Source organism: Branchiostoma lanceolatum, chromosome 15 (genome assembly GCF_035083965.1).
Source record: "Branchiostoma lanceolatum isolate klBraLanc5 chromosome 15, klBraLanc5.hap2, whole genome shotgun sequence".
Lineage (NCBI taxonomy): Eukaryota > Metazoa > Chordata > Leptocardii > Amphioxiformes > Branchiostomatidae > Branchiostoma > Branchiostoma lanceolatum.
Window position 1 is genome coordinate 13,801,318 of NC_089736.1, and position 25,099 is coordinate 13,826,416.

The 25,099-nt window shown below is 36.7% G+C and overlaps 1 long non-coding RNA gene across 1 annotated transcript; it reads right to left on the bottom strand.

Moving 5' to 3' along the window:
• Nucleotides 1-461: 461 nt before the first annotated feature.
• Nucleotides 462-2,201, bottom strand: LOC136421271 (uncharacterized). The gene is made up of 2 exons (XR_010753413.1): nt 2,133-2,201; nt 462-1,066 (listed from the first exon to the last, which is right to left on the bottom strand). It is a non-coding gene; the product is annotated as an uncharacterized lncRNA (long non-coding RNA).
• Nucleotides 2,202-25,099: the final 22,898 nt, after the last annotated feature.

Consider the following 25,099-nt stretch of genomic DNA (forward strand, 5'->3'; position numbering starts at 1 on the left):
TTCGACAAGCAGAATTTATCTTAGGAACAGGGGGGCCTTGTTTCGTCGTAAGATACAGTGGCTTTGGGCAGATGGGTCTATGCTGGGCTACAAAGTAAGTTTATAATCAACTACCTTTAGAATACATCACCGGAAAAAAATTCGACAAGCAGAATTTATCTTTTACTTAATATCAATAAACAAAATTAAGGTAGTAGTTTCTTTCGGTTATTTTTTGTTTTAAATCATCGGCATCTTTTAGAATATGTTTTATGAATATCAAATTGGATCTTTTAAACGTGTTTATGAATCCCGTATATAATGTTTAATGGGCGAGAAATCAAATAAGAAAATAAGAGCTTTGCAAAAAGCTGGCGTTTCGTCTACGTGGAAATTAACCTCCTTGGTTTATGAATTAGGTCTTACATGTCGTAAAGTCGTATTGTGCAATGGAGCGAAATGAATTTTCTTCATTATCTATGTTAATTGGGCCTTAATTTGATGTTCACCTTCACTGCATTGGCTTTCATTTCCACATATGCTACTGAACTGCCAAATATTGATAAGATCCGTTAACAGGTTGTCGGGTTATGCGGTACACATAATAACAGAAATGCATAAAAAGCCTGCTGTAGCAATATCAACCCTCCTCATTCAGGTGTAGGAACTGAAAGGGTCATCATACTCGAATATGTGTATTTGTATCTGTACAGTATATGTATGTGAATAGGAATAAATATCACAAGTGATTGTGACACACTATTAGTCGGAAAGTACAAATGCAGTCTGCTCAGTGGCAGGATAGTCTGCTAATGAGTACAAGTGCACAGTGTGCTTAGTGGCAGAAGTTAGTACAAATGCACAATATGCTCGGTGGCAGAGGATTGTCTCGTAATGAGTTCAAGTTCACAGTCTGTTTAGTGGCAGGATAGTCTTGTGATGAGTACAGGTTTACAGGAGTAAAAGCAGTAACAGAAGATTGAGTAACATTTTTATTAGTGCGAATGGTTGTTCTAATTGACCGTAAAGTTTGATTTAGTAGGCTTTGGTCCAATTCTGTGGCAGCTGGGGACTGCAGCAGTCACAACTGGAAGAAAAAGCAAAAAAAAATGTTAGACATCTGATGCCAACTAAACATATTTAATATTTCAAAATTGGCTTGAATTGATTGGAGCAAGGAGGTTGAAAATATAGAAGGGGAAGCTACTTGATTGGAGGTGCAAATTGTCACTGTGACAATGATACGATATCGTGCTGATTACTGTGTGTTCCTGACTTCCAAAGAGTCTAATCTGGTGAAACGGAGTCAAACTTGCATCAAAAATCCTGATCCCAACTGTAACACAAATGTTTTGCAATCTATCTCAAAGTATACCTGATCCTGGCAGTACCACTTTTAAAATAAAACGTATATTCTGATGAATATAATTTCTAATAAGTAATACTAGCTACGTCCAACGCTCATATTCTTGATCTACAGCCCTATGGTTGAAAAGCAAATAAAAAGAAAATCTATGTTCACATACAGTATGTCAACACAATTTGTAAAATTGCAATATTTACATACACCTATATCACCCAGCATAGTAGTATCACATACAATTCCTTAAATATAAAAAAAAAATATTTCAGCAGTTCAGTAGTGGTTTGAAGAAGTACTGCAACATAATTACTAAAAGAACAGATCTTCCTACCTGTTTGAATGGATCTACTATAGTCTACTAAACTAAAGGAGGAAAGAAATGATTCACAAAGCATTTGGGAAAACATGAGTGCATGAAGAAACAACAATATGCCCCCTCCCCCAGCCACTAATTTGTTTACAAAAACACAGACACGAGGCTATCGTTTTGTGCAGAATACAGAGTAAAATAAGCCCCCAAATTACGTTGCAACAACACCAGAGGTCTTTCCCCTGGTCAGCGAGAGACCGTGTAAACAGCAGGCTAAATTATTTGACGACGCAAGGTTACTCCGTTTCGCTAATTATATGCACTGACTATAATTTGTACGGTAACTCGAACGAGTTATTTTTGTAATACCAGGGACGTCCTGGGTACATAATTCTCGATCTACATTTACCTGAATACACATACAGATGGACTAATGTTACCTATACGCAACTATAAGGCATATAAGATGAGATATCCTACCTCAGCGTTCGTTCCAAAATGGTGGACCAAACTGTTCTGTTCATGGTGTTCTATCGCCCTCTGGAGTGGTCACCAAACGCGAAGAACCAATTAAAATAGCGCCAAATGAAATAAATAAGTTTGAAATCCCTTAATATCGTTGAATATAAATAATAGTCAGAGATTCAATTACATTATAAAACATATTATAAATCTATCTATAAAAGTTTAATATGTAGATTAAATTAATGGACTCAGCTTTTTCCATTGATCAGTTGTAGCGTTTGCATGCGGTTACATGTGTGTCGTGCAATTCTAGACTGTCTGATTTTCTTGCTCCTTTGCCATATAAGGCAAAGACTGAACAACAAATTTAGACGGTCTTGCCATATAAGGTCTTATTGTGTGCGACACAGTGTTGAACCAAGTTCCTTGGTTGAACCAAGCAGCACGACTGCAAGGTAGCAGCACGACTGCAAGGTAAGAGCCATCTTATTGCGTTTCGTCGCGAAGGCGACGAAACGCAAAAAAGGGATTCATAATGCCTAACTTAATACATTTCACTAGCGTACGGGATTGACAGTCTGGGAATGTAGAGATACGAGCAAAGCACAACTAGTTAATTCGTCTATGTGTTTTGAGACCAGTGGAGAATAGCGGTTACTATTTTGATGTCAAACTGTTTACTCATGTTTCAACAGGGGTGGAATCCAGGGACGCCAGATAACCGTAGACGGTCACGTCTAAATCTACTGAAGAACATGTGCGGGCAGTACTGGTCGCGTCCCACTGGTTATCCCATGTGGAATGATCGTAGCTGCCTCAAGAAGCGCAGGTTCATCTGTCAAACGCGTCCGATGCCCCCGGCATGATTGAAAAAGGAGGAAAACAAAATGTGCTGTATCCTGCTTACTTCTTGCCATACTAAGATTATTATGCAAAATATTTGCCTTGTTTTTAATCTGGAATTTGCAAAAGATATCATTTTTCTTCAGATTCAGAAAACAAGACTCGCCCGCTTATTTTGTGAACTATGACTATGGTACGCTCTTTTTTATTGTCGAAAAGTTTGTTTTTTTCTTTGGTTAACCATAAAATGCCCTATGCCCAATATAGATTCCATTTCAAGTCACCGCAAGGTTTGCTGTTGTCATAATTTAGAAATATTTTCAATATATTCTTTTAATTTTTTTGTAAGAATTCTCTAAACCTTTTGAAATATTAATGATGTAGAATATGATATTTGCAATTGTTTCGAAATAATGGTAACAGCATTCTACCATTATTCACCATTTTCTACCATTTCTTACCAGTATTTGTAACATCTTTATAAATAGGTCAGAGGACATCCTTGCGAAGTATAGGGAAGAATGCTTTCCACAAAGGACCAATCAGTGTCCTGCAGTGAAATCTTAAGATGTACAAAAGCAGACAGAAGGGCCGGATTAGCACCTACTTTTATTGGGGGAATCACCATTCTACCACTGTTAACCATTTTCTACCACTTTTATAAATATTTTTAAAAGTGAGAGAATCATTTTAGTGCATTTACTTTTAAAATTATCTAGTTGAATTGAAATAAAGTCATATTTTCATATATTGTAAGATATTCTTTTTTTAGAAAGTTGTCAAAAGTATTACAAATATTATTATAAAACCCTCTTGGTGATTTTGAAGGAACTCTAAACACGTTTCCTCCTTTTTTTCTTGTAAGAAGAACATTATTTTCAATAAGAATATTATTCTTCATACAAGCATCCCTGTTTTGAGATTTTTGAGAAAATTTATGAAACCCAGATTTTCGTATGCTAAGAATCTTATATTTACAGAGGCAGATACTTCACAAATATTGTTCTTGCAGTCAGAATTTAATTCTAACATAAAAAAGTACATGCTTAACACTTTCTAACACCTATAATCAAATTCTGATACACAGATTAAGTTCATTGTACAAGAGATACCTTCTGTCCTTAGGACTGGATTTCTTACACATAGAATTGGTTTCTTAAACTAAGATAGAGGTACTTATACCAGGAATATATTTCTGTCATACCAGACTGAATTCCGTCAAACTTGTAAACGTTTCTTAAAACAACTTACAAGATTGACGTTCTTGTACCAAGAACACCAATTATTAAAGGTACATGAATATACTGAATGTTTCAGTCATACTTATCATTATCAATTAGGTTAATACTTTCTTGTACTCATTCCTTACCGAAAATTGCAAATACAAAATGTATTTTAAAAAGTGTGTAATACCGTTACAATCAATTTTGTCACACTCTTTTCATGATGATACTTCATGCATGCGAATAACCCAATGTCTTTCTAAAACCATCAGTGCTACGGTAGTTGGCATCATTGATCTTATAATCGATGACTTGAAATTTTTAAATCTTTTTTTCAAAGCTGTTCCAAACCTGAGATGGGGGCATCCTCATCGGTTCAACAGGTTTCCAAGCGAGAAACAACGCATGGGCGCAAAACGATCTTGTATAATGAATGATTGTCAATTCCTTATATCACCCCTCTCCTCTCTGTAAAAAAACGTACATGTAGGTAGCAACATCATGGTTTTCATTCATTGAAAATACGGTACTTTTTTGTATTTTGTAGCTGTTAAAAATGAAATATTCTGCGTTTACTGACTGGCCTTACATTACCATCATGGATTCTTTTTTTATAAATTTGTTACTTTTCTCCGTCCTTTTGTTCTCACTCACTCTTCCAAAGCTTAGTCAGTCGTTGGGGCAGCAAAGCGTTCAGTAAAGATTCTCTACTGCTGGCGTTCTTCTTAAAAGGATGGCCATTTGGTTGACTGTATGACCAGTCCACTCCTTTTGTTTCTGGTTCAATTGAATTGGCAATATTTCGGCTGCAAACTCTAAAGTAAGGGTTCCTTTTATTGGAAAGTTTGTTTATTTCTTATGGTAAGACTATGAAGCATAACTCAGTATTTACGTTATTAAAGATAAATCCTTAGTGAGTAATTGAAAATAGTGAATCTCTGTTCACTGATGAAAGACAGTGAATGTCAGGTTAGAAGTTTGACTTTGTGCCAAACCTTATCCAGTTATGTAATTAACTTTGTCAAACCTTTATCGACGTAAAAAAGCATATATCTTTTAATCATAACGTATTTGGTCAGTATAACCATCAATTGAAATTGGCATTGTGAGTTAAGGCGTGGTATTTCGTACCTGAAGATGCCATGGTTTTTTTAACGTTGATCGAGATACATGGACAGGGTAGACTCTCTTGGAATTAGAAGGTATGAATGGATAGTAGAAAAGTCTGCATTCCCTCATAATCTGCATATCGTAAAATTCGTATTTCCTATATGATATCTTGGGCTTTGTGTGTATAACGCGTTAAGTAACACTATCATCTCTACCAAGCTGCAAAAGTTTGTTGGAAATGTAATTATGGAAATCGGTCTAATAGACTGAATAACAATAATGCTAATATAATAATAGTCTTTATTGCATATTTCTGCCCAGATGGATTAAATGCACAAATGACTACATGTGGCCTATAAGAAGCAAAATGTAAAATATGAATTAATAAAATGCTACATTCCAACATTGAAAAGTAAAAAAAAACAGGCAAAACTGTAGACTATTGTTAAACTAATGTTGATCACCTAAAAGTTCATTCTCTCTTTTTCAAACACTTGAAAACATAACTGAATACTTTGTCCATTATATGTTCGTTCAAACATGACATCATGTATATAAATGTGTCCTGCTTTGACATATTTGTACACGCTTAAGGAGTTGGCCGGCGATTGGAGCTTTTATTGCAACCTACCCTGTGTTACAAAGGATACATAAAAAACGGAATGATGCTGATTTCACATATCCTGTTTCTGGTCTATAGGTGTCGATTGGTATAGTAACATAGTAACAGCCAATCTACATCTGAGATATAATCTAATACACATGTGCATATGATAGTGACACAAAGGAATTCTAGAAGCTAAGACTGTATAAAATATCAATAAGGCAATCATTTTTCAAATACAGGTATATTGCTGATCAACCAGAATTACTTCATTATTATATTGTACAGTATACAAGTTGAATAAAGAGGTTTCTTAAAAAAGAGTTTTCTATGCCAAGCGGAGGTTGATATAATTACACACGGTATAACAATTTGTATGCTTCTTGGGTACAGGTTCTAACATTAAATGCGCGTGCAGTGTGTATACTCCAGGTCAGTCACAGGATATATAGATGAAAATCATGGCTACCGACCACAAAAATTACTCTCTGAGAGTTCATGATGGTATGGTCTATGTCAGATATCGTGCAAAATTTATATAGCACTCTTATCTATGATGAACAGGGAAGCATAGCATTTTTAAATAAAATCTTAAAATAACATAGCTTTTGTTGTTTTCTTTTATGTGTTGATGAAATTATGCTTTTTTGCGAGCTGGGCAAAACAGTTTCACGCTTTGCTGGTCTCCTAGCTGGAGAATATTACACCGAATGTCAGAAAAGGTCTGATGATGTTTGGCGAGAACACAAGTACCTAATTACTTAATGGATAGGTACATGGACGTAAACTGGAATAGAGTGTAACTATGACATGTACACATCGTAGCAGACTGCTCACTGAACTTTTACATATGGTAAAACCCATTGGATTAATGGATAATAATAAACATGCGAAAATTTATATCAACTTACAACATGTGAATCAGAACCACCACAAGCTCACTAAAATGTCAAAGTCAAATGGGGGTACGGACGCCTCATTTGCGGGTACGGACGCTATTGGGGAACAGACGCTTCAGTTTCAGCAATTGGATAGCAATTTCAGCACTATATAAAAGAACTTAACTAAGGGTAAGGACGCGCTACATTTTCAGCAATCAAATAGGAGATTTAAAGATATTGAAAAAGTGTTAAATTGGGGTACAGAGGCTACATATATTTGTATGGACGCTACAGATACGACCGGTACAGGGAGTAAGGACGCTACATTTTCAGGAATTGGATACTAATTTCAACAGTTTTGAAAAAAAAAAACCTCAAATGGACCCTGCATTTTTAGCAGGCTTATAGCATTTCTAAAAGTATGATCCAAATTGGGCCACGGACGCTTCTAATAGGGGTACGGACGCTACAGATGGGGGCATAGACGCTTCTGATGGGGGTACGGACGCTACAGGGGCTGGGGACGCCATAGATTGGGGCACGGACGCTACAGGGGGTAGGGACGCTATATTTGCAACAATTGAATCACAATTTTAACAGTTAAAAAAAACTGTGGGGGTAAGGACGTAACAGATGGGGGTACGGGTGCTACAGGGGTATGGGTACGGATGCTATATTTTCAGGAAATCAAATTGCAAATTCATCAGCATTGAAAAAATTCAAATGAGTGTACGGACGTTTTATTTTCAGCAATTGGATAGCAAAGCAGTTTAACAGAATTGAAAAAAAAAATCAAATTCGGGTACGGACAATACGGATGGGGTACATAGAGGAGGTTTAAGCCTTGGCGATTCCAAGAAAAATAAGCGATGCGGATGAAGGGTTCCAAGTAGCCAATATCGGTGACAACAACAGAGTCATTTAATCTAATCAGTCTTATGACGAAATTGACGAAATTGAATGACTGTCGATTAAGAGTAACAAAATGGTATAAACAAATATATTTTCTATTTAACAAAACTAGTTATGTCTCGAACATTTTTCGATGTCTATCATATACTTTTCTCAAAGCATCTGTCTGCAGTGCTGATATCATGATATCAAAACGTAAGCAGGTGAGAGATATTACTATTTGTTTAAAGCAAAACTCCAATATGTTCTACCAACCTGATGAACTTAATGTCGAAATATATTCTGTTTACTCTTACAGCGATCATAGACATTTTGAATGTATTTGGATTCAGTTTGATCATAAGAGACGGTGACCAATACTGTGATCACTTTGAACTGTTTGGTTTTTATGTTTCAGCGTTAGATATGACTTGAAAATCCTGAGATAAACGAGAGGATTGAATATCAAAACCTTTAGCAATATCAACAGAGAAGCGGGTTCTAGAACAATTTTACATGCTGGTGACTACTAAAATCAAAGAATTCAGTCTCTGAAAGCCACATTGCGTGTTCTCATTTCTTAACATTTGACAAAACACATGGATATTAAAGAAAACATTCTCTTCAATTCAGAATCAGATAACATAGCTGATATTCGTATTGTTGCTTGTACTTTAATGTCAAAGTGTTTTAATTTGTTTCAGAACTCCTGTGTACGCGCTTTTATCGTCCAAATTCAAACAATCATTCTTGCTTACCTGTTTTCAATTATTCAATTTTCATCAACTTTACACTAGACATATTAAGTTGTGTGAGCAAAGTCTGCTCATGAGCTAGGTGTGTTCCATTATTCTGGTCCCCTGTTGCTCTACAGACGATGAGTACCCAGGGAGAAGAGCCGCTTCAGGGGGCTCACGGTAGAGATACCGGAGATATACATAACCCGGTATCATCTTTAGGACAAGATGAAGATAAAGGTAAGTTTCAATCCAAATCACAACTTAATATTTCGTTATATCTACTGCAAAGTATATTTATATAGTGTAGGTGCTATTGGATGCACTGATAAATGGTTGGCTTTCACCTAAGCAGTGGCAAAGGTATTTTAACATGTAGGTCGTTATTAAAAGATTGGTTTTGTGTGTGTAGGTATTGGAGACACTAGAGGACTCGCATCTACCGACGACACTAACGATGCTTTTAACGGTCACGCCAACTTCCGTTCAAAAAAAGGTGGCACCAACACCGTCCGACAGATTGGTACTCCGATGAAAGACGGTAAACATGCAACCAACAGAAAAACAAGGAGCACATTCCCCGTAACCGTTAGCTGTAACATCAGTGGATCAGTTACCAACACAATGTTCGCAACTGGTTCACCCCAACAAGCTGCTCACAGAGGTACTTTTATCGTTACTCAATAACATTTTACGCTATAAGTATGTTTTTGAAGCCATGTTATTGTTTTGTGAAATAATAAGGCACTGGAACTGTTAGAGTAAGGGTAGTATTATAGGTTTTTAAAGAAAAAAGCGGGTTCTCCTAATTTCCTGTATTAACTTTGACAATAAGCATTAACTTTTAACACCAAAACTTGTCAAAATATTCTTCATAGATTATCTAAACATTAACGTTATATGTATATTGATTACAAAACAAAATGCACTAGAAATATATTTAAAGGCAAAGTTTGGACCCAATACGGCCAGATTCGTCGCAATAATTTGTTGGTCAGATCAGGGTTAAAAACGGTAAAAAAAATGCTGTGTGCGATTTTTTTGGATTCTTAATTAGAATCATGCTAAGTTTTAGAATCTGTCTCTTACTTAATGAATCAGTGTATCATAAATTTCAAAGATATAGTATAGTTTGCGGGAACCATTTAAATATCGTTATTAACACACTCTCAGAATATACTACGTTTTCATATTATGTCTGGAACTTTAAGTTGTCTGCAGAAGATCGGACCAGGTATTCGGAAAGAACTTAACCATGTTCTCTCAAGCCGGATGGAAATAAGACAGATTTCCATATTTAGTTTTTCAGAGACCTTATAAACAAAATTTCAAACACCTGAAACCTTAATGAAATATTGATAGACTTTGTCGAATAAATGTTTTATCTTGTCACATTTGTAAAACATAAAAGACCGTAATTTGCATAATCTTTTTAAAGAAAGATCCTCAACAAAATAACAGATATAGTATACGTCTCACTGGTCTTACAGAGTCTTCATCGGTGTCTACCATAAAGAACAAAGAAAGTACTGGAATATTGCTTTATCTGGTTTACCTTACCGGAGAAAGAATGTCTCCGGATGTATGATGATGACGTTAATACTTACGTTTGAGTTCTTTCCATTGACAGATATGTTAAGTTTTGTCGACATTTCATCATTGATTTTTTGATAACTTGTCATTAACATAACCATGCATAATGATGTGCACCTATATCTAACTTAACCAATGTCTAGTACAAAATGTGAATAAGGAAGTTCTACTGTAAAACCAAGGCTACACACCAAGGGGCAAATAAGTGACCCTGGTTTTACTTCCCCCAGACCTACCTACAGCTTTGAAAATAATTACAATGGATCCAGATATTCTTGATACCATTGCACTTGGAAAGTGCTTTTGCCATGTTCTCTCTGTGGCATCAAATTGGTCAAAGCGCTAAGCGAGCACCGAGAGAGCACCAATATTGCCTTGGGAGAGCGTCTTGCGCCCCGTCACCTCCAAGAGCGTTGACAATGGCGATCCAGCAATGAGTGCAGAGAGCGCAGGAAGCGCGGAGGGAGCGCGGCGAGAGCGCCAAGCGCGCCATCACCTCGGCGATGGTGTTGAACATGTTCAAAACAGTCGCCGTGACAGCGCCGAAGATTGCGATCAAAAAATGGGCGCCGATAGAGAAGCAAGAGAGCGCGCAGCGAGCGCGGTGAGCGCGCCCAAGGATGGATCAAAGGATCGCAGCAAGCGCTCTGAAAGGATTGAATGGATTCAACGGTTCTAAGGTTCAAACAAATTTAACTCTTGAAGTGGTGTATCTTGAATTTCTGGGAATTTTGTGTTTAACTCAATATTTTGCTCATGGGTACTACAAATGGACAAATAACTACAATCAAGTCCATGCTTTTATTCAGATAAAATTCCCTCCGAGTTTTATTGTCAGTAGGTCAAAAAGTATTCCAAAATTATGTGATTTACTTTCCTATTATAACGTAGCATAATAAAATATATTTATTGCAATCAGGTTACATAACAGAAAACACAGAAAAAACATATCTGAACAAAAAATTGAACATATATACACAATGTACAACTTAAGACACACGCTGAATGACCGTGCAGCGACCAAAATTGAATTTGCTTTTCCCTTGATGTCATAATTTGAATATGATGCAAGAGGTAGATATATGACTTCAAAGACAACAAAGCACACAAAACGTTAGAAATGTTGTTATTTTTCTCTTGAATTAGTTGAGTGATCTGTGAAATATATGGTGGCTCGCGGTCAAGGGGAATAGTGGCTTATAATTTTTTTTTTTTTCCAACGCTAATTTCTCGGTTTGCATTGTACCACAAGTGTTTACATTTGTTGAGGTCTAATATGTGCATTGTTGCATTGAGAAGATGGAGGGATAAAACATAGTTATCTTGATAAAAAAGGTATTAAACACGGTAGAACAGTACCCATCACTAAACATTAACTAAGAATATTATCTACCTTCAATTGGTTTTATGCAAGTCCCTGACATCTAGTCTGCAGCATGTAGCTCATATTTAAACAAAAAATGATCCCTGGATATCTTAACCATTAGTCTTGAGTACCAGAGAATGAACTCTTAAACACCACGAAAAGTCTACTTTTTAGTTTATAGATCGAATACAAATAACAATTGCTTAAGATTAAAACGAAGAGTGTGATATGTCAACATGAAAAAAATTCAAGTAGCCAGGCATGTTGCAATCCGTATGTCTTGTAATCATGCATGTTAGTCTCAAAAATCAAACGTTTTAATCTGGCACGGAATATTGAATTAAGCAGGGTTAAAAATTCTGAATTAAGCAGGTGTTACTAGCTGCTTTCAAAAAATATATATTCTAGTTGAGAAATTTCTTTCAACAAAGTCAACGTGGAAAATTTCGTAAAGATATTTTGTCCTTAAATTGACATCTCGTTTCGTTCGCTAAATCTTAGTATATTCTTAAATGAAATGAAATGTCTTGAAATTGATGTTTCTGGAAGATTGTTTTGATAAGTGTGTTAGTTTTTTTATATCTATTTTTTGTCACTACTTACTGATCTCCGACATTCTTAAAGCGGACATGTATCACAATTGTTTATGAATTGCTTGAAGTTTACGTTGTGGTAAGTGTGTAATAAGAAGGGTTTGTGCATTTTTCAAAAACTTACCTGCACAGATGTTAACGGTCATATAATTGCAATCTCAAATATGAGAAACATGACGGATCCAAGATGGCGGGTGCAAGTTAAAAAGTGTATGAAGTTGAAGTTTATCTTTTATATATTTGAGCCCTGGAAGATTAACCCTGAATGGCTTAATGGTTTCTTGTTAAATGAAAATCAATCAAAGTCGTTGTCATTTACAACAGGAGTGTTCAGTTAGCAGATTTGAACATCTTATCAGTAACCCTTTTAACTGTTGTAATTGTAGTATTCATGTTTTGTATGCGCAGTATTTATCGTAGTAAGGAAAAATTTGATGGATATAGGAAGCATATTTTACATTACGTATCAGAATACGCTTAAAGAAAACATAAAACATCACATTTGGGATAAATGCTTATTAATCAAACCTCCCGACCGATACATTTTTGACGAATCTGGCCGTATGTGATCCAACCGGACCTCATTTGCTTTGCTCATAAACATATACAGGTTTAATAATCTGCTTGAATTCTTTAACAGCAAGTGTCAGTTATAAATTCTATTATCATAATTTATGCAGAAAATGAAGAGATACCGCATTTTGCTTTAAAAAAACTACAATATTTCCCTTATTCCAGTGCCCTATGTTATCTTAAATACCAATAGCATCGCTTTCAAACGCGTATACTAGCATTTATTATAGCAACACGTTATTGTAAGTTATAAGATATCGAGATTTTATATTAAATGTGGTATTTTAGTGTAGAATGCGTTATGACCTCATTTTCAATAAATCATGATAACGTGACAGAATAGTACAGTTTTTATTAACACTCGAAACATTTAAGAATATCCCTTAAGGGGTAAAGAAGAACTGTCCCTTTTTTACATTATCGTGATTAATGCAAAGAGAGTAAAAAAAAAAACGCGTTTTACACTGAAATACAACATTTAATATCAAACAGCCGGTATCTTACTTTTTACGCAACAATAACGTGTTGCTATAATAATAGACGGTAATTCATTTCACATTCCATAATAATCATTGCAAAATCATCTGGGGTCCCCAGCGGATAACACGCACACTTTAGAAGGTAACTCCTACAAAAAGGGTCGATCTCGGTAAAAATGTCGTAGACATGTACACAGACTAATGGAACAAATTCTCCGACGAAAAATGTTGATACACGCATGGGGTCCAAACAGACCCTTTATTATCGCGGTTGAGGAATAAAGAGTATAACTTGTAATCGGTAGGAGTCGCTTGGGTGCCGTGTCTTTTTGTATGTTTATGTATTAGATTAAAAAAGAAATTGCACAATTTAGCAATCAACATGCAAATTGAGGTCCTATTTGCATATAATATGAAGTTTGAAGTAGAACCAGTAAGTATTGCCCTGAGGAGGGTAGCAGTTGATCACGCAGATGTCTTGTTCCAGTGATTTTCAAATCCATTATTCAGAAATAACTAGTGTCACTAATAAGAAGCAATTCATATAGTATATGTATTGCGTTGATAGACTTTTTAAAGATTAAAAATATAAGTAGCTTTCTTCTTTAAAACAATATTAATCTGCATTGTCGTTTTCCCTACTCGAATGAATAGAGCTACCGACGATTCCTACCGAAGATGAAGAAACTGAAGTTAAAACCGTTGCTTCTGAAGACTGTGACGATGAGTCTGAAGCCCATGAGTATAATTATATCGATAGAGATGACGTCAACAACCTACGGCAGTCTAGTAAGGACAATGGACAATCGTATAATAAAGAGGACACAGCACTACCCGGCAATGCGCAGAGGGACGCACCTGACTTGTTAAACAACCCAACCTACGTACCCGGTGCACTTCGAGGAGATAACAACAAAGGTTAATATACCACCTTACTGCCATTAGTATATCATGAGCACATCAATGATATCTATTTATAGCATGATACTTAAATTTATGACATTGTTGACTTTCAATATATTTTTTAAACATTGATATCATACACCTAAAGAGGATCGACGACTTACTAGCTCGATTCAAATTGATTCTGGTCTCGGTTCGTGTTTTTTTTACGAATCTATTAATGGTTTTGGTTTTGTATAAAACCTGGTTCTGCCAATTCTTTCCTTACTTACTGACGAAAGATAGCGGTTGCTGTCTGAAACATCTGTCTGTTTAAAAATTTCATCCAGTTGCTTGAGTAACAATTTTTGGCAGATATTGAAGCATCTACTGTTTTATACTAGTGTTAATTATCGACTTTTCACAGGTCCGACAGAGTTAGGGTGTAAATGTCTCCGTTCATGTCTACTCCGTGGCATCATCATCGCTCTTGCAGTTGCAGCCATGGTGGCTGGAGGGGTTGTAGCCTGCATTTACCTCATTGTCACGCCGGGGTACAAAGCAGGACTCCAGCCGGTTAGCTTCTTCTATGATGTTATATTTCAACAGATATTACTTGATTTCACAATTGCCATCTTTGCATTTGACATGAGTACAGTCGCGTATCTTAAAAATAACAATTATGGACCTAAACACTACCGTTCAAGTTTGTTTGTTTGTTTTATTTGCATGCCCTTAAGTGTTTGATTATTACAAATCTTGCACTCTTCTTCCTGGAGTCCATCCACATTAAACACATCAAATCAAAATACACAGAACAAATAGATACAAATGATAGAGAGTAATGAGCAAAATCAAATGTTATGCAATAGAAAAGGACATGAGAGGTCAGAGGTCATCTTTAAATAAACATGTGCCTATGTTTAGCTACCACCAGTATTGTAATGGCTTATTTGTGTACTTTGGGTTATTAGTCTTTCTTTTATGAAATTTTTAACAGTTAAGGTGCGAATGCCATGATAGCTGAGGTGGTTCTGTGTTTTGGCAGTTTGAAACCCCTCCACGGGCAAGACGGGTGTTGTGTTGGTTGTATTGTCAATTCTCTGTAACCTCTCTTTGTAGATAGCTTCAAGTAAACCATCTCTCTAAGTGTTGATCAGGCCCTACTCATCAAACGATAGGTTGGAGGGTGTTCCTTCCAAATAACAACAGTTGTAAACAAGTATGGCGATATAGACGTATTGCTGTTGCGACGTCGAATGGGTTGGTATTCATCAATATGTGTCTGTTGTTAGTGTTTGCCTCCAGTAAAACGGTAGATGAAGCCAGCGTCCATTGAAGCCATTCTATAGAGGGAGGACTGTGAAACATGAATTGTTCTAGTTTAGCAAACTGGGGCTCACAGAAACCAGAATAGAACTTAACATATTAATAGTATTAGCAGTTATAAAATGATAAGTGAATGAATGAATGATTGAATGAAAACTTTGTTAACGCGTCTTGCTAATATTTATAGTAATAATGGTATAAGCACTATGATCCAAATCATAATGGGCTAAGCAGTAAAAAGTATGAAAAAAAAAGTAAAGGCAAACTCTTTTGCTTATAACTCGCTAATTCTGGCAATGTATATTTCGACGGACCAAATTCATTTCTATTTATGATAACTCTTTTTTTTTTACGCAGCCCTTGCACAGCTTTACAACTGATTCACCTGTGCGGACCAACGGTCATAATCCTACGACAGCAACTACCCTGACAACCAACCTGTCAGAGGTGACAACCATACAGCCAATCGTGCCAACCACGATGCCAAATGTGATTACAACACAACCAAAGGTGACAACTACGCTTCAAAATGTAGTAACCGCAATGCCAGAGGAGACACCCATACTGCCGGTCGTTACAACCAAACATACAGAGGTAATCAGATAACTGTACCTTCCAAGTTCTTTTTCTTCTTCTCAATAACCTTGTATTTCTCGTCTTTTCTCATCCTTCTTATCTCTAATTAAATTGAGGTGACTAAGTTATCTTTTTAACACGTTTTGCAAAATAAACTTTTTAAAATGCATTCTCATATGATGTTTTCTGTCTATGCATCGAAAGAAACATATCATGGTGTTTTTTTTTTTTCTCAGTTGTTGGTATCAACAACCAGCTTTATGCGAAAGTGGGAGATTCTGAAGACAGCAAAGACAGAAACAACGACCACGAAAGGTGAGGCATAAAGGCAAACAATCCTACTGCTTTTTAGCCAATCTTCGTTCAAGGGGGAATGATTATTGAATAGTTGCGGGTGATCACAATTTTTGAAATTCATTTATTCAATGGTTTTGCGTTTGGTGCTTTTCCCTTTTATGGTTGTGTAATGCTTAAAAGAATTTCTTCTTCGGATGTTGTTTTCTCCAGGATGCCAGAGTGGTTACCTGATGCATAACAATATCTGCTTCAAGGCCTTCAACACCCCGATGAATTTCCCCGATGCATCTTGGACCTGCCGTACTGAAGGTGGGACCCTCGCCATGCCAAAGGGTGCCAGCACAGACGAATTCCTGATCTCCTTGAAGAATGGTGTGGATAAGCAAGGCTATTTCTGGTTTGGCTTGGTAGATCAGCGTGAAGAGGGAGTCTGGGAGTGGATAGACGGCAGCTCACTCGGAAACTACAACGCATGGAGACCAGGAGAACCTAACAATGTAAATGATGAGGATTGCGCCCAATATGAGGGGGCGATATGGAATGATCGTACATGCTCCAGGGCCAACGGAAAATTCATCTGTCAAGTCAAACCACCAGGTATGCTACTCCGAATTTCAGGCATTAGGCCACAGAAGCGTAATCAAGCTTCCTATCTTAATATATAGCAATCATGTAAGAAAGAAGCTGTCAAAAATCACCTACCAGAGTTTTAGTCCATGAAAAACATGCATTGGCAGGGCTGTCAGGCCCCCAAAGTTTCAATCTAGAGCATAATTTCAACTTTCTAACCTTATGTTAGCCCTTAAGCTGCCAGTTTTTTTAGCCAAGTAAAAATCAAAAATGTTTGACCCCTGACCTCCCTCACGAAACCCGCGAAACACCCGGCGGCGCTAACTCCCCTAACTTCCCGGCTTCGCGCGCTACACGCACGCAAAGCTGTTCTGGGGAATACCCTATCCCGGTTATAACCGGGTCCAGCACACAAGGCATATTTCTGTATCCCTAGTTAAGTCGGGACTGGCAGCTTAAGGGTTAGAATGGCTTACTAAATTACCTCCCCATTTTTTTGGGCGATATTTGGCTTGTACACAATGGTGCACGGACCTTAAATGATCTGCTGAAGATACGCGCCAATCATCTTGAAAACTATCTGCTTTCACATGCTGCAATAGACAATTGTAAAGCCACCCCTTTGCCAAACCGCCTTAATTCTATCTATGGATGACATATATACGCGTGCATCAGATGTTTGCCCGGTCACTTGTCTGCAGCCGTTGTACAGGCAGGCCACAAAAATTATAAGCCTTGTACCGCGTATCTTCTCGTTGTGAAACAGCATGAAAATTAACAAGAAGACTGGAGCGTAATGAATTAGAGAGTATCGCCAATACAATTTCAAAAACCTCCTTATCCAGAGCAACTCTCCGACGTTTTTTTTTCACAGCGATTAGAGATATGGCAGAGGAGTTGAGGCATCAGTATAGAGTTTACAGTCATGTAGGATATTCGTTATCTGTTTCTTCTTTAACCGAATGTCAAAGTGGGCTTATGTGAATGGTGCAGTGTTCAGTGCTTATATCTGACGGGATGGTTCTCCATGAAAGTGTGAACTGTGTACTTTAATCATGCATAATTTGGAAACATCATACTTTATGTCACATGACATGAACTAGTTTTTAAAAGGTAAACATACCGTGCAAAGATTGTGTAAACGTAAAGGCCATTTTTATTAGAAGCACAATACATGAAAACGGAGACACAGTGGCGCCGGAACTAAGTACAGTAACTTATTCTACAGCGCAACAGAAAAGCTACATGAAATCAGACAAAGAAAAACTTCAGAGAGTTTCAGGTGGGATTAAATCTAGAAAAAAAAATTTCTTCTAGTTGAGAGTCATCAGCAGTACAGCTGTGCCTGACTAAATCTGCATACTCGACACAGGGGCGTAGGAAAGTTTTGTAGATGAGATCTAAAACATGGCGTGGTAATTTGAACTTAAGAACACAAGAAATACACTTGAAGGCCATTTGAATAAGATCTTCAGAATTGATGTTTGCAATATCTTATATATTAAGACTTGCACACTGTATTGAAATATACATAATAGCAAGACAAAGTTATGCTTAAATCCTTTATACCTACTCCATCATATTAGCTTTGAAAAGTGATGGCTGCCCAGTCGGATACAAACTCGTCGTCCGGACCTGCTTCCGGCTCAATTTCCGAAAGATGTCCTACGGTGATGCCAGTGAGGCCTGCAAGACTGAGAGAGCGATGCTAGCTATGCCAAAGACGGAAGAACTGGACGTCGCCTTGAGCAACCTGGTCCGCACGGAAGGGCACAACCTCAAGTACTGGATAGGCATGAGGGACAACAAGAGATTGCGTCTTCATAAGAGACAGTGGCTTTGGGAGGATGGGTCTAAACTGGGAAAATACAAAGTAAGTCTATCAAGACATGTTTTGCTTGCTCTGGCTCAATACATCACCTAAATAATACTTTTAAAGGCAATTTTTGTAAATTCTTTTCCATGTGTTTTATAAAGATGCCTTACTCTTCAAATATTTTATTTTGTTTATTCTATGTTTGATAGAGACAAATATCAAAATTTCATTTTCGGTGGTAGAGAAAATATTATCAGAAAAACAAAGATTGAAATGTCTTTTAAAGCAAAACCATTAAAACGAGTCTAAGAAATGTAATTCCTTTGTTTCTTATAGTTACTCTTTTTGCTTGAAAAGGTTGATCTATGTTTAAACAGGGATGGAATCCAGGAAAGCCAGATAACAACAGGAGGGCGCATTGGAAGAAACTGTGTGTGCTTTACCGGTCAGGTATCACTACGCACCCTATGTGGGATGAGCAGGAGTGCAAGTACAAGTACAGGTTCATCTGTCAAGTGCAAGTTGAATAAGTAGAAGAAAAAAAAAACAGATTAACAAACCTTGCCGGCCTCTTTTCAACCTTGTTACATTAATAAAGGCTGCACATACGTGTATGTGCATGTTTAAGTTAGTCATTTTCAAAAGATTTCTATTCAAATGTCGGAGAGGGAAATTGCTCTGTATCTTTACAATTTTTTAAATTAAGGTACATGAAACCACAATTAAAAGATCCAATGTACATTCTATACACATTAAATTAAAGTTTCAGTTCCGCATAATTCAGCTCTATTTCGAATTGAGTTTACTGGGGATTGTTGGGGGTGTGATGAAAAAGTCTGGCAGTTGTCATTTTTCGCATTAATCAGATGGATAGAAGAGTGCATGGGGCGGAAAAAACGTAGCTCCATTTTCGACGTTAGCAACTTTAAAATTGTGAATTTTGTGTCCTGAAAGTATTTTTCAAATCGAATAGGATTGGGAACAGGTCAATAATAGACCGAAAGTTTAAGCTTTTTCTTAAATAACACTTAAATTTGGCCAGAATAAATTTGGTCACATGAATACGCTATGTTGCATTAGGGCGGAGACCTCACTGCAACCGCAGGATTGAAGAACCTTCTCAGCGAAGGTAATAAAGCACTCAACCAATTTCATTAACAAGAATCAGATCTTTAAACGTTTTGTCTATAAGTTATAATTTTCATTCTAAATGATTTTCTAATAGAAAAGTCAAGGATTACAGAAATTTGAAATTCAATTCAGGTCGCAGTGAGGTGGCAGCGCCATCGCTATCAAGTAAATAGGATTCATTTAACATAAAACAACTCGTGCATTTTAGAAAAAAAACTGCAACTGAACAGAGTCATTGATGAAACCAGTAACTGTTGCATTTGATCTATATCAATTCGGTATATTACATTATGCACATTGATTTCCAGATTACATTAACTTAAAATAGCCAAATAGCAAGATTGTCGTTGTGAGTTGAAGAGCTACATTTCGAGCATGTTGAATGTAGAAACAGTTGTTATGGCCGTTGTATACTGGAAAGTGTGTGGGAAGACTTTCTTGGAATAGTAACACGTGAATGGAAAAAGGTAAAAGAATTCGCATCTTAACGAATTTAACTTTTAGAATTAGACATGTATGTACTCTCACTAACGGAGGCGTGTAATAACGTGTGCCAAATCAACATTTTTCTTTGGAGAAAATTCCTTCTAAATGATTTTGCATTGGTTATTACGTAATATGAGAGAAATTCCTGTCCAAGAACAGAAATGTGTTAACGTTATCATTGCTTTCATAGCAAAAAAGTTATTGTTGCGTAGTATGATACCGACTTTGTGAGAATAAATGTAGTATTTTACTGAAAATTGTATCTTTTCTCATTTTGCATAGATTTTGATAATAAGACAAATGAATATTTTGTTTACACTCCAAAAATATCGGAATATCCCTAAAACATTAATTAGACTATATATTAACAGAAACCATACAAAAATCGCCAACAAAAATTACTTTCTGATGAAAATTGACGTGGCAAAAAGTATGTGGGTGTCTGGGTGACAGGCTATCATGCATAATCACATGATACCTTCTTAATTTTTTTTACATATACAAATGTACTATAATATCCTTTATTCAGTAGGTTCTTATGCTTTTAGTTTGCTTAAAGAAGCGATATTATGAGTAAGTAAGTAATACAATATTATCTATAGAAACTATCGAACTGTTGGAATAAGGCATTACTGTATATTTGCAGGTTCCTTTCAGTTGCTTAATAAATAATGATAATTAGCATTAATTATTGACACCAGAACTTGTTAAAACATTCTAAATTGTTTATTGAAACAGTTTATTTACATTTATTACGAAAAGATCCACAAGATATGATCTCAAGAGCAAAACAGAATGGGATACGGCCAGATTCGTTGCAAAAATGTATAGGTTTGTTGGGGGTCAAAACAATCATTTAATAAACTACGCACAAAAAGTTTGGAAACTTACCTTTGGCCGATCATATCTCCGTTGTTTCTTGATCAATTTCAATGATTTATGTAACATTGAAAAGCTTGTGTGATTTTTTTCCTATGATACCAAATTTAATATGATTGTAGATTAATGGAACGAACACCAGACCTGCTTATGCGAGCGGGTCACAAGAAAAGGGACCAAATTACCCTACTAATGTCAAACGCTCAATTCAGTATTTTTTTCTTCTGTTGGTATCATGTGGCTTGTGTAGGAGGGTAATATGAAACTTGAATCAACAAAACACATTGATATGAAAGCCAAGGTAAGTCTTCATCCAAACCAACAAAAAATGCGTAAAGGAGCCTCGGTTATGATGAAGGTGGCTTAATACTGAGTACACACGCCATGCACTGTCACCACAGCCCGGTACATCCTCCTCATAATTGTCACCAGTTTTGTTACGCGGTCCCTGGCTATTCTTCCACAAGGAGTCGTCGCAGGTCGACCAGTGTTGTTCTGTTGATCATTCTTGCATGCACATCTCCCCCAAGCTGATCAGCGAGTCTGAGACTGTGTTCAATTGTGTTGAGATCTGGGCTGCATGAGGGCCATTCTATCCTCTGTATTCCTGCCTACTGGAGGTGGTCTGAAATTGGTCTCATTCTGTATGAACGTGCACTATCATCTTGCAGAATGGCACCCAGTCTCATATTGAAGAGGTAAGGATCTAGGAAATGTGACTGGATGGAGAAAGGTGTCTCTATATCTTGACACATCGAGGTTGCTTAGGATGATTAGCCTGGTTTTTCTTATGGCAGTTAACGTTGTACTGCCCAACACTATGACACTGGCTACAACAAACAAACAAACAAACAAACAAACAGTCAGTCTATCTGTGCAACAGTCAGCATAGGGTTCTCCTCACTGGCCCCACAGTTTCATTTACCCATCCAAAAGTTTAAATAAACCTTCACTTATCTGTAGCTGTGAACATAACATTCGTCCACACACTGTTCCATTCCCGATGTGGACGACACCACCACCCTGCGCTGAGTGTTTGACACTAGCATGGACATTTGGGCACTTATCTTCTACAACCCACTCGCGTAAGCAGGCCTGGCGCTCGCTTCATGAGATTGCAATTATAATGACTTGGGTATCATAGGAAAGGAAATTACGCAAGCTTTCCATCAATATATAATGCGTTGTAAATGATCAAGAAACAACGGATATACGATCGACTAAATTTAACTTTCCAACCTTTTTGTGGGTAGTTTATTTGCGAATGATGAAGTTGGCTATCTGGGCGTACTAATTCAGAAGACGCTGGCTAAATGTAAATTGCAAGTTTTAGGGCTGTCATTAAATGACATGCAGTTTAATTATGTATAATTATGGAGGCGTGGCTAAGACATTTCAGCCTACCAGGTAAAATCAGACAGACAGACAGGCAGAGAGATCGGTTGACAGCCAGCCAGGCAGAATGCCGGACAGACAAGAAGCCAGTTAGAAAGATTGAGAGAAAATCCTAAATAAGAACAAGTTCATTACAGGAAATGCTATTAGGAACAAACAGGAAAATACAAACCAGGCGAAGATCTGTATTGAAACAAGTAATATACAAACAACAATATAAAAACGTTGTTTCTACACGGCCGTGTGCACGTGGGTGTTACTTGACTCGGGGTGTGAATCATCTGTCTAAGAATGAAAGCATGCTGTGTATTAGTTGTCTGAAATTCCGTCTACACAATAAAAAGATTCACATATGACAGGATGTTTGTACAAGATAAAAGCCAGACATTATGGTGTTTCATTGTAATTGATCTATGTGACTGAGCGAGCATGGTTAAATGTAGTCATAAAGGGTCTAATTTAATAGAAAAGCTTTTATTTTCAATTCCCAAATCGCGTCAGTATCTGTTTTTAGTTAGTCAAGAAATTCAACGTGTGGTAGGTAAACAATGTAATCATTTACACCGCTGCGCATCAAACACGTACATATCGATACTTTATAGTATGCTGTTGGCATGTGATAAAAATTGCTTGACAACATATTTATGTAACCAGGGATAATGGAATTTAGACAACTAACTAAACCGTGTGCGGAAAAACAAAAAAAGCAACCTACGAAAGGAAACACGTGATTGCAATCACGCAATTCTAGCTAAAAAACATATATCTCTGTTGTGTTATTATGTGTCTGCTAAAATCAACCAACCCACTTATAATTAAAAACGTGGGTCACTTCATTTTTCACTGCCTTCAATTAAGAAGTCAACCCTAACCATAATAGACCATAGTTGACAACGAATTTTCACAGTAGACTAGTTAAATATTTCAATGTATCTCTATGTACATATCTGCAATTAGTCTTTCTGCATGAACTTACAATAAAGTTATTACTGTTCTATGGAATATGTAAAACCTTAAGGTAACACAGGCTTTAACAATTCCAAGAACTGTCCTATCGATAGCAGGAAAAAAAATTCCAAAACAAATTCATAAGTATATTTTTATTAGCGTAATGTTCAGTGTCTAGGCCTTCACACACTTTGGTGCGATCATAAGAGGGAGCTGATACTTCCTGGAGTCACTCGGCGGCTGGATGGTGATGACTTCCCAAGATATGTTCTTCTTTCTGAAGCCTGCTTTCACGAGGTGTGAGATCTGGGTCTCCTATAAGAGTCATTTGAGGCAAGAAATGATTTTAAAAAGCCGGGTGGGGACCAATATGTGAATAGCTAGTTCTGTGGTGTAATATGAACAATAGGTGACCCAAATAATAGAATAAAAGCCAGGCAAGAAGCCAGTCAGAAAGACAAGTACACTGCGAAATACCCAGATAGAAATTTATGTCACCAATGGTACTTTGCCCTTTTGAAATGTGACCCAAATAATTGGTCACCTGGACTAATACTAGTAATAAGACTAGACTCAGGTACATACTGCTTATGGAATTAGTTGTGTCAGAGTAAATATCAACTATATCGAAACAGTGGTTCTGTTTTGTTTTAAACTACAGTGGTAGAAAATTTTGTTGATTTGCAATGTTATGAATATTCAGAACTTTTTGACGGCGTATCGCTTTAATACAAATTCGTGTTACTTTGGTTTTCGGCTATCAGCCGTGCTCTAGTCTTCGTCTTGATTCCAATCTGGACCCTGCATTCACTTTCGTAGGGCAAAAAGTGTGTTTGATATTGGAAACGACGCTGACAGAACAGATGAGATGTAAATTTACCGAACTGGATCTAAACGGACCGCAGTATGTTTAGGAGAGGATGTATTTTATGTTTGCTGGGTAAGTCACGGAAGAAATTTGTTCGGATGGAAAATACTCAAATAGCACTTGAAAATGTCTGGCCTCCGAACGTACTCCGTTGAAGGTGTTTGAGGGTTAAGGCAATGCTTAATGATATATTTACTAGCTTGTAAATATAAGCAAATGATGTTAACCTTTGTGGCAAATTATAAACGTATCGAATTGAATATGCAAATAAGGTCCTCATCTGCAAATAAGTTTCCGATGATGTTTTTTCCCAAAATAGCATGAACAAAAATGTGAAAATATGAAAGTGTTATTTCAGCAAAAAAGGCTATTGTAATATTTTCACTACACATATGATAATGCAAATGAGGCCCTGGTTTGCATGATTTATGAATTCTAACTTTACTTTCAAACGGTGCAAGTATGAAATTCTTGGTATTAACCACTATTTTTACGACGCAGTAATGCTAATAACGACATATTTGCATCATGGATACCTATTGACGTTTCTCTCTTTTATTTAGTTATATACATGTATGTGACATATTTGAAAATCATATAATGGAACGCAGCCGTTTTTATTCAATTTTCAAGATACCAAAATTATGGGGACACATTTCTTAGTTTTTTTTTCTTCAAAATCTGATGCAGACGCAGACCCTGCAGGTTCAAATAAGACAAGAGCTATTCATAACCATTCAAAAATCGTTATCATTACATGTCCAGGAGGTCCAATATCGTACTTGTCTCTTTTTTTGCTCACACTTGGTCAAAAATCATACCAACTTTCATTATGATCATTTTTACAACTACTCGACTTATGCTGTTCACGAAAATGAACGTGTGAATTGTAAAGATATACGGCACGGGGAA